This window comes from Chiroxiphia lanceolata, chromosome 1, assembly GCF_009829145.1.
Source record: "Chiroxiphia lanceolata isolate bChiLan1 chromosome 1, bChiLan1.pri, whole genome shotgun sequence".
Taxonomy (NCBI): Eukaryota; Metazoa; Chordata; class Aves; order Passeriformes; family Pipridae; genus Chiroxiphia; species Chiroxiphia lanceolata.
The window spans coordinates 149,456,088-149,469,306 of NC_045637.1; the positions used below are offsets into that span (position 1 = coordinate 149,456,088).

At 41.8% G+C, this 13,219-nt stretch overlaps 1 protein-coding gene across 2 annotated transcripts in view; it reads left to right on the forward strand.

Annotated features, from left to right (window-relative positions):
* The window catches only part of PRKAG2 (protein kinase AMP-activated non-catalytic subunit gamma 2), a 211,618-nt gene that overhangs the window by 14,758 nt on the left and 183,641 nt on the right, over positions 1-13,219 (forward strand). The window contains exon 1 of one of the 2 annotated variants that reach the window (XM_032675117.1): positions 6,088-6,105. The exons of the other annotated variant lie outside the window; for it this stretch is intronic. The gene's annotated coding sequence lies outside the window, so the exon portion shown is untranslated. Of the gene's footprint in view, positions 1-6,087; positions 6,106-13,219 lie in introns of those variants that run through there. 2 annotated transcript variants of the gene reach the window in all.

Here is a 13,219-nt window from a genome sequence, read left to right on the forward strand (position 1 = left end):
TCATCACTGGAGCTGCTGTTGACAGGGGGGTTGGAGCTGGAGATGCTATTTCTGCACGGGACGGAAGTGTTAAGACCTGATTGTGGTTGTCTGCACATTAGAGGGGTGGGAGAAGGAACCACCTAAAGCTCGTGAGTGTATAAAGTATAAACGTGCATATTGTGGTGCGCTGGGAAGTACCCCATCAATGGATACCAAAATACCAGTATTGTTTTTTTCAATTTTGCAATAATTCACTTTGAGAAACAGCCAAGTTTCTTCTGGTTATTCTGCTGAAAGCTTTCTCTCCTTGCAGAGTGTCATGGTTTGACGGCCAGACAGACAAATTTTAGAGCACTACTTACCACAAGTCTTTCCACATGTGACAGGACTGTGCAAAATGCCTGATATAAGAGAGCTGGGATGGCAATGGGAGAATGAAACTAGGGTAATATCTGGCTAATGCCATGATTCACCCTCTCTGCTATTCTGACTGTGTTACTGCTGTAATTCTGTAGCTTTCTTCCAGCTGCCTAAACAGGCAGGCAGATAAGAGGCTGAACTCAGTGCGAGCCAGAAAACCTAAAATATCTCTTTTAGTATTGGCCAGATACCCAGACCAGAATAAATACATTCAGCCTTTCCCTTTCACATCCCCCTTGTAGAAACAAAATACAAAAAGGCCAAACAGAATTATGACAGACCATATTTTGTTTAAATAGAGGCCTGGCAACTATATGAGATGAAAAGAGAGTTATAAAGCTAAGTCCTTTATATGGATTTATAACAGTCATTTAAATAAAGTATGTCTTTGTGCTCAGGCTGAGGATTTGTAAATTCAAGCTGGTTTATGCATGTTTACTTAATACATGAGGGGGTTCAATGTGTAGTACATATACCTGGCTAGATTTTTTTTTTTGTTGGTCACCATGGTGATTTACTTAATGTTGTTTTCTTTTCTGAGCATCCTGTCAGAATCTATCACCATCTCATTAATAGAAAAAAAACTTTTATCTGTTCTCCTTTGCACACAAGGCCACTTCCAAGGAAAGCTTGATTTTTCTGAGAACCTTCCCAAAGTTCCAAGAAAGGTTCATTTCCATTTGCTAATTAATTAAAAATAGGCCTAAAAAAGTTAATCCTTTCCTTTCTAGGATATTCTGTGACTCAGGCTTTTCAGCACTGCTCTCCGTGAGTGTGACAGTGTGTCATTTTACTGAACTACCCAGAGAAGGATCTGTGACACCAGTGGAGGGACAGGACTTACCTCTGACGGCTGGAGCTGGAGTTCTTGGTCTGGCACATTGGTTGGGCTGCCCAGGTTATTGCTTCGGGTTGAAAATTTAATTATATGTTCTGGCAATAGGCTTAACATTTTCTTGCTCCTGACTTTTTATTGTTGGGAAATTACATCTAAAGCAATTGCGACTGGTGCAACATATTTCTGTATTTTATGTGTAACTTCAAAGCAGAGCGAGTACAACCATTCATCTCGGTTAAGTCTTTTCCAAACACATGTATTCATTAAGCTGACTGTAGAAATTCAGTCAAACATGAACTCAGCTATCGCTGGTAATTCATTAACAGATTAATCTAAAACTTTGTCCAAAGCTTTAGTGTTTCATTTCCTCACCAAAAATACACAGTCGATTTGGTGGTTAAAGCCAAGCCTAGCCAGACTTTAAGCAATGGTATAACCTCCTAACCACAGGTTTGCTTTATCTTGGATCCAGCTGTGCTGCTCCTTCCACGTGTCAGGGCGGTGGAGGAAGAGGATATCCTTGAACTGTGAAACATGGCAGTCTTGACCCTACCACCCTGATGCCTTTGTTCTTCATCTTGAAGGGAGCATGTAGCCCAAACTGAGCGCTCGATCCACTGACCCTCTGGCAGTGGATTACTTGGCTGGGTACAGTGTGTGGAGTAAACTCTGGAACTGACAACTGATACAAACTTCAGCACCTGAAAAGCTCTGAAGTGCTTTAGAAGTTGTTTTGCTATATATGATTGACGTATAGATAGATATGATATATATCTGGGACAGAGATCACTGGTGCTTAGCAGGCCTAGGAAAATTTATGCAGGAATTCAAGGAAGTTACTTCATCTGTAATACATGATAAGGAGGACTTTGCCAAAAAATGCAAAGTGGGGAACAGAGTTTGGAGTAAAACTTCGTTTTCTGAAGGGAACTGTTGTGAGATCCTGAATGGACACAAGTGGTTTGCTTCTCTGTGCCTAGAGAAAAACATGTTTTTGTTCATTCCGTGTAAACTCAAGTGCCTACTTGCGCTGGTCCTGGTTTGGAGGGCTTCCTAGTGAACCCTGTAACATCAGTGCCCTAATTAATCTGGATCTGAAATGTAAAATATCACCAATCATTGTACTGGCAATTCTTGGATACCTGCAAGATCCTGATATTGCCCAGGCTTATCTTGTTATCCATATGCTATTCAGTTTATCCTCTGTAGATTGCAGCTCTTATCAGATGGATGTGCCTTCTAATACCAACCTTCTGTGCACTCAAGCTTTCACTTAGACCTTAAACACTGGGAGGCCTGCTTTATTTGAACTTGCCAAAGAAGTGGACTCTTGGAGGCTATCCAGGTTTTTATTGATGGGGTATTCAATCCAAGTATTTGTTTTAAAACTCTCCTTAAAAGAAAGCCTTGTGAGAGAGCCAACCTAACATAATAACCTTAATGCACTGCCCTCCTCCATCTCCTTCCTTCTGCGAGGTTCTAAATGTTTAGGAAAAATAGATGAGTTAATGATACCCATGTTGCCCTGGAAGTATCATTATTTCTGATGTAAAGCTTGGGAAGTAAAAATAAAAGAAGTAACTTGCCCAAATCTGTAGCAACCTGGAAAGTAGAGCTAAATGGCTCCCTACTCTTACACATAAGCAAAAAAATCTATCTTGTTTAAAGCCAGACCATTCTAGGTAACTCAGCACTGGTAGATGTCTTGGCCCACTCTCCTCCTGATTCAGCACTGACTCTGCATGGAGCTTTCCATGTGTAAGTTCAGCTATGATGAGGCTCCCTTTGGCCTCAGGAGTTCACCTGTGACAAGGTCTGTCCCCAGACTCCTGTGTCAATTAGATGCACTGCCTTCTGTTGTGGATCAGGTCAATCTGTGTCAGTTGAGGCAGAACCAGAGAGCATCATGAGTCTATAAAACATCCCTTCTCTGCCATTCAGTGTTGTTAAGGCTGATGGAAATAAGCCAGCGTTAAATAAGGGGTGGGAAAGTATAGCCCTGCCTTAAACTGAGTACAGCTGCGCTTTTGTTGCTCGAGTTATATGCGAGGGCAAGCAGTGTTTTGGCATGCTCTTGGCTCCGTAAAAGCCCTGCTGAGGGAGCAACGGAAGTTACTCCCACTGTTTTAAAAGACAGGTCACCAGACTCCCAAAGTTACAGCAGCTGAAGCCTCTGGAGAGCCGTCTGTTCCCTGAGCCCTGGGGAGAGCTGAGGAAGAGCGTTTGCTGCGAGGGACGCCCTCACCGTGGGAACTGTGGTTTGAACCTGGAAAGATGGTGACAAATCAGTTCAGAATTCTCCCAGCGAGGGTCTCATTTTTCTAATTGTGGTAAAAGTAGTCTTCATGTGGCTGAGACAGGTGAAAGTTGGAACCATGGTGGTGGCTGGTCAAATGCTTGTAATCCTAATGCTGTGTATTTCTATGTTGCTGTTCCCATCCATTTTGAGGAAGTTTTTTCTTCTTTTCTTTTCTCTGCCCTGTTTTACTTGTAATTTCATTTTTAAAGCTCTTCCTTCCTCTTTTTGAGCTTCTCTTTTAAATCAATTAAAATGAAATCACTTTCAGATTCACAGAAACAATGTTTGCTTGCTCATTTGTTTTACTGGGCTATTCAGTAGGTTACGGAGATAATTTCTGCTTGTCGACTAGATTGCACAGGTAGGATCATCTTGATTCCCCTTTGGAGTCATTATACAGCTCTTCATCAAATCTTGGTGTATTTTAGACTCTTAAATAAGGAGATGATCATTTTCCTGAGTAGTATCCCATGTTTGTCGTGTATATGGGTGTGCCTACACCCCCCCCCATATTTCCATGTGTATTATTTGCGTATAATCCTTGCACCACATTTGATGTGAGGTTTTTGAGAAGGACCAGAACCACAGCATTAGGGAGCAAGGGCTTCTTACGACAAATTTTGTGTGTTTTGATGCAGATTTAACAAAAGAATCTGGTTGTCATACTCTGAACATGGAATAGGTCATGCTCTGACATGTGGCCACATGTTGTGTACCAGTTTCTTTACAAATTTAGAAAACAGTTCAGAATTAACCTTTCTAAATAATTCTGGATTTTTATGTTGACTCTCACATTCTCCATACAATGACTCCTATCCAGATGTCCACAGCTCTTTCTGATCTTTCAGCCATTAGACATCTGGACTGTTTCTCCTCTGCAGATCTGTCAGATTTTGGGTCCACAATAGGATCAGAACTTCTTAAGCCTAGGAAAAAAATGCTAGAATTAATTATTATTTATTTCCATTCTTGCTCTAGAGAATGCATAAAGCAAGAAGGAACCTTCTTTAACCTGCCATTTATTTCCGCTTCCTGCTCCTGTAGGAAAATCCTTTAGGTAGCCCCATCATGTCTTCCCCACAATAAACTTCAGTAATCTGAAAAGTGGTGATGTTTCTTGTTCTCATTAGAGTTCTGCTCCAGAATTTCACTTTCCTCCCTTCCTAATTTTCAACCTAAATTTATTCACAATAATTTTCCATTTTCTAATTGCACCCACAAAGTGTCCTTTATCTCTTCTCCCTTGTTGATGTTTATGCACCTTATGTAACTGTGGAGAAGGATCACATTCACTATCAGCTGTCAACTGTGAAACGAAGCGAGCCAAGCTCCTTTAGTCACGTCCCTCAAGAGAGACTCTGTGTTCCTCTCATCTTCAAAACAGCCTTTTGGTGCACCTGTTCCCAGCTGAATTAACCTTTCCTGAGCAGATGACCAGAACTGTACACATTATTCCAGATGGGTTTTCATTCATGGCTAGGCTTCGCGAACGAAGATTTGGGAAGGCACTATCCACATTTGCTGCAGGCACGCTGGTGGCTTATGAGGCCAATACGTGATAGACATATCCGATTGCAAAAGGCGCAGCAGAAAGACTCCTTAGATGGTGTATTTTGCAAGACACGGTTCTTTCTGCGTTGCCTTTTTTCCTCGAGAGTGATCCTGCGTGAGTTCTCAAAGGAGACAGCTGCGTTGTAGATGGTGTGTCTCCAGGCCTCCCGATTGGAGGCCAGAGTAGACCAGTTATGGTGATCAATATGGCCAAGGCTGAGATGTTGTTTCAGGGAGTCCTTGAATCTTTTCTTCGGGGCTCCTCTCATGCGGCAGCCAGTGGCAAGTTCACCATAGAGCAGGATCTTAGGGAGGCGGTGGTCCTTCATCCTTGAGACGTGCCCTGCCCATCGCAGCTGCGTTCTCAGTAACATGGCCTCAATACTTGTGACAGCTGCTTGCTCTAGTACAGATGTATTGGTCACATAATCTGACCAGTGGATGTTAAGGATTGTACGGAGGCAGCGCTGATGGAAGCGTTCTAGGAGACGCAGGTGGTGGCGGTAGATGACCCATGATTCGGAGCCGTATAGGAGAGTAGACAAGACTATGGCTTTGTAAACACTGATCTTGATGAAATGAATGAATGAATGAAAGACAGAATTATAATCCCTTAAGTACCTAATTTAGGGATTAAGAATTAAACTAAAATCATTAAATTAAATTGATAAAATTAACCTGATTTCTGTTCTTCCAGTGGTTTATGTTAAATTGTCCTTCCTGTGAGATATTTTGATGTTTCTGTTAGGGAGTGAGCCCAGTAGCTTGGTATCATGCCCAAGGTATCTGCCTTAGGTTAAACATTCTGAGATTGCTTACCCAGGTTTCAGGAAATCGTTTCATGGAAAGATCGTTGCTACCTTTGCACTAGGGACTTGAAATTCCTTGTTGTCCCCCATCCTGTCCAGAATTCCAGCAAGAGAGCACAAGAGGCTCCTCCTTCACCTCAGCTCTCATAGCTGGCACTGGAGTGGTGTAATGTGGCAGAGAGAAACAGCACAAGGATGTGTAGGAGGTAACAAGGGTTTGCTGGGTGCACACTAAGTCTTGGAAGAATTATTAAGAAATTGAGATCTCTCCCACAGCTGTCTGGCTTAATCTCTAGGCCAGAGCTGGGTAGAGTCTCACAGACATGGCACAAGACAGACCATGAGACCCTGCCAGATTTCACAGTCATGGCAGCAGTGAAGGATCTTTGTGATTCAGTATTATGCGGCTTTTTATCTGACAAAGAATTTATTTTTTCTAACTCTGCCTTTTTAATCTTAATTTTAGCTAAAACTTAGCTTGAAAAAAAATTTACATCTTAGGGGGAACATCTTTCAAAGTTTGTTTAATTATAGCCCACTAAGACAGGAGTTGTTTGCTAAGTATTTGTGTAGAATTTGCTATAGACTGTGTAGCCCATAGACCTTTTGTTGCAGAACTATGAGTGAAAGTAGATTGGTTTCATGCAGGAAGACAAACTAAGTATCTGACCAAATTGTTAAGACAGTATTAAAAGTGTCTAGTTAGGACTACTTCTGTCATCCTTGCAGCAGTAGTAGCTGTCTAGAGCTTTAAATTTACAGTAGAGAGAGTGATTAGAGCAAGTGGATGGGGTAGATATTTGGTGGTTTGGCCTAAAACTACATGACCTTTGGAGCTAAACCTGCTAATTTTTGGTCTCACTCTGTTTAGGGAAACCTGCTTTTCACACTTGTTTTATTGATGGGGTGTATAGGTCTTGAAAGAAACTGAGCTCATATGAGGTAGCAGTTTCTCAGATTCTACTTCAGGGTCTTCTCTGTCTGGCTTGAGAGGCTGATAATGCTTGAAATAATTTTTAAAGTTTTGTTTCTTTTTTCTTTCTGCTACATTTAATAAACTTTTCTTGTTCCCTCTTTCCCTAACTCCCCTCCTTATTTTTTTCTAATTTTATTTTTGCTATCTGTTTCCTCTGGTCTCTTTGAAGGGTGTGAGCCATCCTTTTCCAATGGTGATATTCAAGGGAAATAAAAGGTTAATACAAGATCTGGGCAAATAATGATTCGTTTCCAGCAGTGCTACCAGCAGAATTGGCTTTCAGCTGCATTGTGTGCTGAAAACTGATGACTTACAATTGGCTAGAGCTGACAGTGGGGCTGGAGCAGCTGTGGTACAGCAGGACAGCAGAAATTTGCAGAAACAACTGGTTTGGTTAAAGCTGAAAAAGGATGTCGTTTTCCTCCCTTCTTGTGTAAGTAGATGCTCTGAAGGTTTTCTTGTGCTGGTAGAAACCTGCTGAGAAGCAGCAAGATTTCAAAAACAAAGGCTGTCTGCATGTATATAAACTTCTGCAGTGAAATGTTTAAATAATTTCTTTGGTAATGCTTATGCTCTGATAAAGCTTGGGGTTTTTTCTTTTCCTATGGATTTAGTATTTGTGATAAATTTGCTGGATTAACAGCCCTATTGTAGTCCATTTGTCCAGGGAGGAGGTACTGCCCCTGGCCTGGCATTTCCTCTAGATCCCCTGGAGAGTATGCTGGTGTCCATTCTGGTGTCTGTCCACCCCATCACCACCCTGTGCTGATCTGAGAAGTTATGCTTTGCTGAAAGCTGTGACAGTTTCTGTGTTTCAGACTCTGGACCATTTGAAATCCAATCAAGTACAAATTCATCTCGTGGCAGTGAAGCTGATTTATGAGAGCACTGTTGGGGAGGGCATTTGCTGCGCCAAGGGAGCTGTGTCTCTGGCTGGTGATTCTGGAGAGAAACCAGCTACTGCTCTCGCCTGTTATTCCTACCAGCTCCTCTTTCTGCCCTGCTGCTATCAGGACCAATGCAGTTCTTCCAGAGAGATACAACCCTTCCTGTGGGAGCATACATTTTCCTCTGGGAAAATGCATTGGGTTTTTGTTGTGGTTTCCTTTTTTTAAAGTATTACCTAGCAAAGTCTTTTCATCTCTGCCGGTGATGTTGCTGCTGCTTCCCCCCGGGCTGCAGCGCGCACCCTGAAGTGCGTCAGTGTGTTGCCATAAATGCTGAGCACTCTGTTGTTCCCTTAATCCCTGCTGACTCCATCGTTTCTGGGCATTATTGGAAAAGTGCTCACCTCGGTAGCAATTACACATGGTCCACTAGACTCCGTGTTCTCGCCCGCGTCATCACACGGAGCGGTGTTGGAACTGGGTAGATCTTCCTCCAAAGAGAGAGGAAAACAAGGGGGAAGGGAGGGTGTAAGTGGCTCTTCTTATCAGCAAAAAAAAAAAAAAGAGGATTTGTTTTCAAAGACTAAGCTGCTAATGCTGAATGACATAAAGAAAGAGATAAGAGAGCTGCTAAGGCTTTGAGGAGGGTCGTGGGGACAAAGTATGCTCTGCAAGGAGGATACAAAAGACAAAGCAAAGCAAAACCAATACAGTTATGGAAAGAAAAAATTAGCCCCTCCAGGTGGGAGCTTAGCAGAGAAAATGGGCCACAGTCAGCAGGGTTATGATGTCTACATCAAGGAAACCAGGGCCAGTAGAGGCTGCTGAGGATCATCCTCCAAGTAACAGACTTAAGATCCATAAGCAACAGAAGAGAAATTGAAAAGGTAAGGGGCTTGATTTTTCTCACCTTCCTCCAAAATAATTTACTGTAGCTGCACTGCTTGGAAGAGTTGCAGCATCAGGGTGGGTTGTTCCCATACCAACTCCCCTGGCTTTGATTGATTGGTAACAAATAAGCTTCCAAGGCCAAAGGTGAAAAATTCCACTGATGTAATTATATCCTGAAACAGAAAGAAGTCTATGAAATAGCAGAGAATGGTGTCCAAGACAGAGTGTCTTTCTCAAGGAAAGGTATCACAGGACTAATGGATGAGTTTGAGTATTTATCTGGGAAGCTCAAATTACCTTCAGAACACATTAAAAGCAAGAAAATTTTTTTGCAGTTTGATGAAATCAGGTGAACAGCCTGAAACAGAGGTGGCAGAAAATCTGACCTTTACTTTTCATTAAGTAGCCATGGATTACCCATAGAAAAAAGCTGTGATGAGATACTTTAGTGTTCCTGACAAATCTGAGAACTCCGTCAGAGTCAATCAGGATGTCCTGAGTTTTGTCCAGATCTTTGATGTAGTTATGGGTGGGACATGGTGAAAAGAACTGGTGGAAGAAGTAAGGGCAGCTGGCTTTAGGCTTTCTGGAGTTGGTGATGTCTGTTACTAAGCCATTTTACCTCGTTTCTTAACTTTACCTAGTAGTAGTGGAAATGGGGATCTGACACAGCCCAGCCATACACAGCCTTGTGTGTTTTGGTATTTCCCCCAAATCGAGTTTATTTTAGTGGGCTGAAATTTTAACATTGGCATGATCTATCCTTACCTCTTGCCATGGATTTTTCTGTATTTGCCATCTGAGCTTCTTGTGTGCTGGACAACACAAAGCAGGGCTGCTTCAAAACATAATAGTCGACTTGTTATTAGTAGCTTGTTTGTTTGTCCTCAGGCCTATTTATAAAAACAGCTCCAGGCAGAGAATTCGGCCAGTAGCCCAACCACTAAACAATTACAGATCTTTTCTCGGAGCAGTGTGTTCAGATCTATGCAATAATTCAACAGCCAACCGTAGTCCCTGCTCGCATATGTATGAAAGTAGCTATTTTTGTGTGTGGCCCCAGTTTTGTTCATTTTTAAAAAATAAAAACAGTCTCAAAAGGAATCCCTGTTAATGTTATGAAAATACAAAATTTAGCTTAGAGGTATCACTGCCAGTTCAGTAAAACCAGGCCCCAGTTAAGTATGCAGGACTTCAAAGGAAGTCAAAGTGGTCAAAGGAAGTCAAAGTGGTCAAATAGATATGAATAAAAAACTATACATAGGCTGCAAACAGAGAAGGAATTCAGGGGACTGGTACTCACGAAGGACCAGGATTTCCAGCTCTTCCCCATGAGGTTGAAGCAACAAAAAAAAAAAAAAAAAAAGAAACCCCTATGTAAGGGAGAAGATTTGTCTTATCATCTTATTTTGAAAGTGCAATGTAATATCTGGTTTTATTGGTTCTATGATACTTCACATATTTCAGTTCACAAGTGTGACAGATGGTTGATTGGGTGTGCATGGTTAGTGGTGCAATGCAGATGAGATGCACTTTTTAATTAGTGGATGTAGAAGTACAGGGAGCAAATGGTAGTCCCACAGTGGCCAAAATAGGATAGAAGTAGAAGGAGGCCTAAACATTTGGATCTGGCTCTTGGTTTTGTTCAGACAGCTGTAACAGCATAGCAGGAGGATTTTGTGAGAATAGCCTGGTAGACAACAGTCACTAAAGGAGTCTGGTCAGTCTCGTGAAAGGTGGGAATGTTCAGATGAGACTTTGGAGGGAAGCCTGTCCAATGGAGATTTCAGGCTTTGCACAAAGCTGGATCACTTCTCTGTATACAAAGTTCAGAAGTCACAAACCAGAACGTCTCTGCTCAGAGAATGTGGATTTGGTAACCAGATTGGTTGTATTTCAAGGGTTTGAAATGTTCTTTCTGCACTTGAAGTGCGTGTCTGTGTTTGTTTGCTAGAGGTGGCGCAAGGTTTTGGCAGTTTTATGTTTGTTGAAGCCTTAAGGAAGACCTAGAATTTGTGATTTAATCCCAAATTGCTATGGAACTTGTTAGATGTTTAGATATTGGGTTTTTTTAAAAACTGTTATTTTATTATTATTTTACTTTATTCTTCCTTGGAGGGAAAATAAAGCAAATCTGTCTGGCTGCTGCCATGGAGAGGTGTGGCAGGGACAATCTGTTCCTCAGATAACTCAGGCCTGGCTTATACAAATACACCCTTGAAACATCCAATCCCTCTATTGATGTACATAGATTGAGGTAAATTCTGAAGTAGCTTAGAAGTCAACTGCTGTGCACAGGGCAAGAGCTGGAAATGCAGAAGCCCTGTGTCTTCCGGTGTACACATGTTTCTGGACTGCATCTCCAGCTCGGACAGCAAATTGGAGGGATGGAGAGCATGGCTGGGGGGAGCTCACAGCATCGTCTGCTGCCTCTCCCACACAGCAGCCTAGTAATGGGATTCAGAAAGATTGTATTTTAGGAAGCATCCTGTATCCCTGTTCACTCCTCATGTTCATGAAAAAAGACCGAAGATGTCATGTTTGGGATGTCATGGCTCAAAATTGAAGTCATCCAGTACTGAAAAGTATATATAAAGTGTCTTGAACTGAGAGGGGAGGGGGTTGGAAGGAATCCTGTGGCATTTGTAGAGGTTTTTCTCACATGATTCATTTTCTTTGTCACGTGCAAACTAGTATACAATACTGGACTAAGGAACAGATTCAGACTTTAACAATAAAGAGTTAAGTTCTGCAAAATTAGTGGCCTTTCTTCTTTTTTTCTTTTTTTCCTTCCAGGCCCTCCCCCCAGCTTTTGCCTTGTCTTCTTTAGAGTTTAAAAATGGGGAGCAGCAGAAATGTAGCTCTTGGTCTCAGTTCCTTCTTTTTGCACAGAGCCCTTGTTGGACTGCCCTGATCTCCCTCCCTACAGATTATTTGACCACTCTTCTTATTAAGGGTTAAGATCTGATGGTGTTGAAACCAATCTCTTGTTTACAGTCATTGCAGAACTGTAGTATGGAAATTTCCATCTGCAGCAAGATTAAAAAAAAAAAAAAAAAATCCCTGCTGATTTTGTGAACATTTGGATCCAAATAAAGTAATAGTGGCTGAATCAAGCATATTAATTCTGATTAGCACATACAGTGTGTTCAGCCAAAGAGGTCTAAGCTAATGGCCCCCCATCCTCTGAAGAAATTAGCTTGTTCTGTTCCTACAGCCAGCAGAAGTTTTTTCAGTATCAGCATAGGGAATATAATCTGACTTGCAGAGGTACCTAAACTGTTCAACTCTGATAATCTTTGTATGAGGTCCTCTAAAGTGCAGTGCTTCCTTCTTTAGGGAGATATGATTAAGGTAAAAAATCATTGACTTTGTAACTCTTGCCAGTGGTGGGTTAATTTTTCTTGTTATTTAGCTCTTTCACCTGTTTGGGCAAGGACAAGTACAAGGATGTTGATACTTTTGGAGAGTAGTGTTCATAGTGCAAGATGCCTGTGATAGATTTAAGTCTATGATTTGATTATTTTTGGAAGGAAAAAAAAAAATCTGTGGACCCTACAGGCTTTTTGGAGAAACCAGAAGTCCTTAACTTCTCTAAAAGCAACACCAGTGCTCTATTTCTCACACTGTGTTCCACACATTTCCAGTATTACAAGGGGTGTAATTTCACATAGAACTTGTGCTGGATTTTCCATATCAGTTCTGAGCACACACTAAAAAAGCACCCATCTCCCTTCAGCCACAGCTGCCTCTCCTGCTTCTTCCATAACCCAGTAGGTCAGCAGTCTGGTAGTGTTTGCTTTGGGCACAGGAGAGTTCACTGTTTACATTTAAAACTTGCATTGAAGACTCCGATATTTTCTGTTAATCCCAGAATTTAAATTATTGTTACTGTGTTAAGTTCCTGACAGAAGCAGATTATAAAAAGCAAACTTCATGACAAAATGCACAGTTGTGGTTTTGGGAGGAGGCTCTTTCCCAAGCTGATGCTTTTCAGTTGTGGACACGTTAAGGTTTGTCACTGGGTCAGTCTGAGAAGGAGCATTTGATATGTTTGTGAAGCTGTACTGCTGGTCCACGTGCTGCTGAGAGGCAGGAATCGAGTGATCCCTCTCTTGTGGGCTGTGTCAGAGCTCACTTGAGCTCTCTTGGCCTCTGTCTAATGAGCTCAGTGATCTCGGCATCTTCAGGCCGTTTTAAGTGACTGTGTTTTTGCATGAGAGCAAAGCTGAGGGTGTTCCACTTCCTCCTATTTTGCTTCTAGGACAAGTTATAATTAATCTTCTCTTGCCTTTCTAAGCCCTAACCCAAAGCACTGCATAAGCAATAATAATCAAGGTTAATAATTCAATGCTATAGTGATTTATATTTTCAGAGGCCTCTACAAGCATTACTCAAGTTAACTGTTGCAACACTTCTGCTGTAAACGAGCTTTGGGCTCATTTTTTTAGCTGGAGAAACCTCTTGCTGCAGTGCAGAGCTCTGTTGAAAGACTGAGGGAAACAAGTAGTGGCATTGGGATGGATTCCAGCAATGCCTTTTGCCAGAATAAGGTGGGAAGCCTTG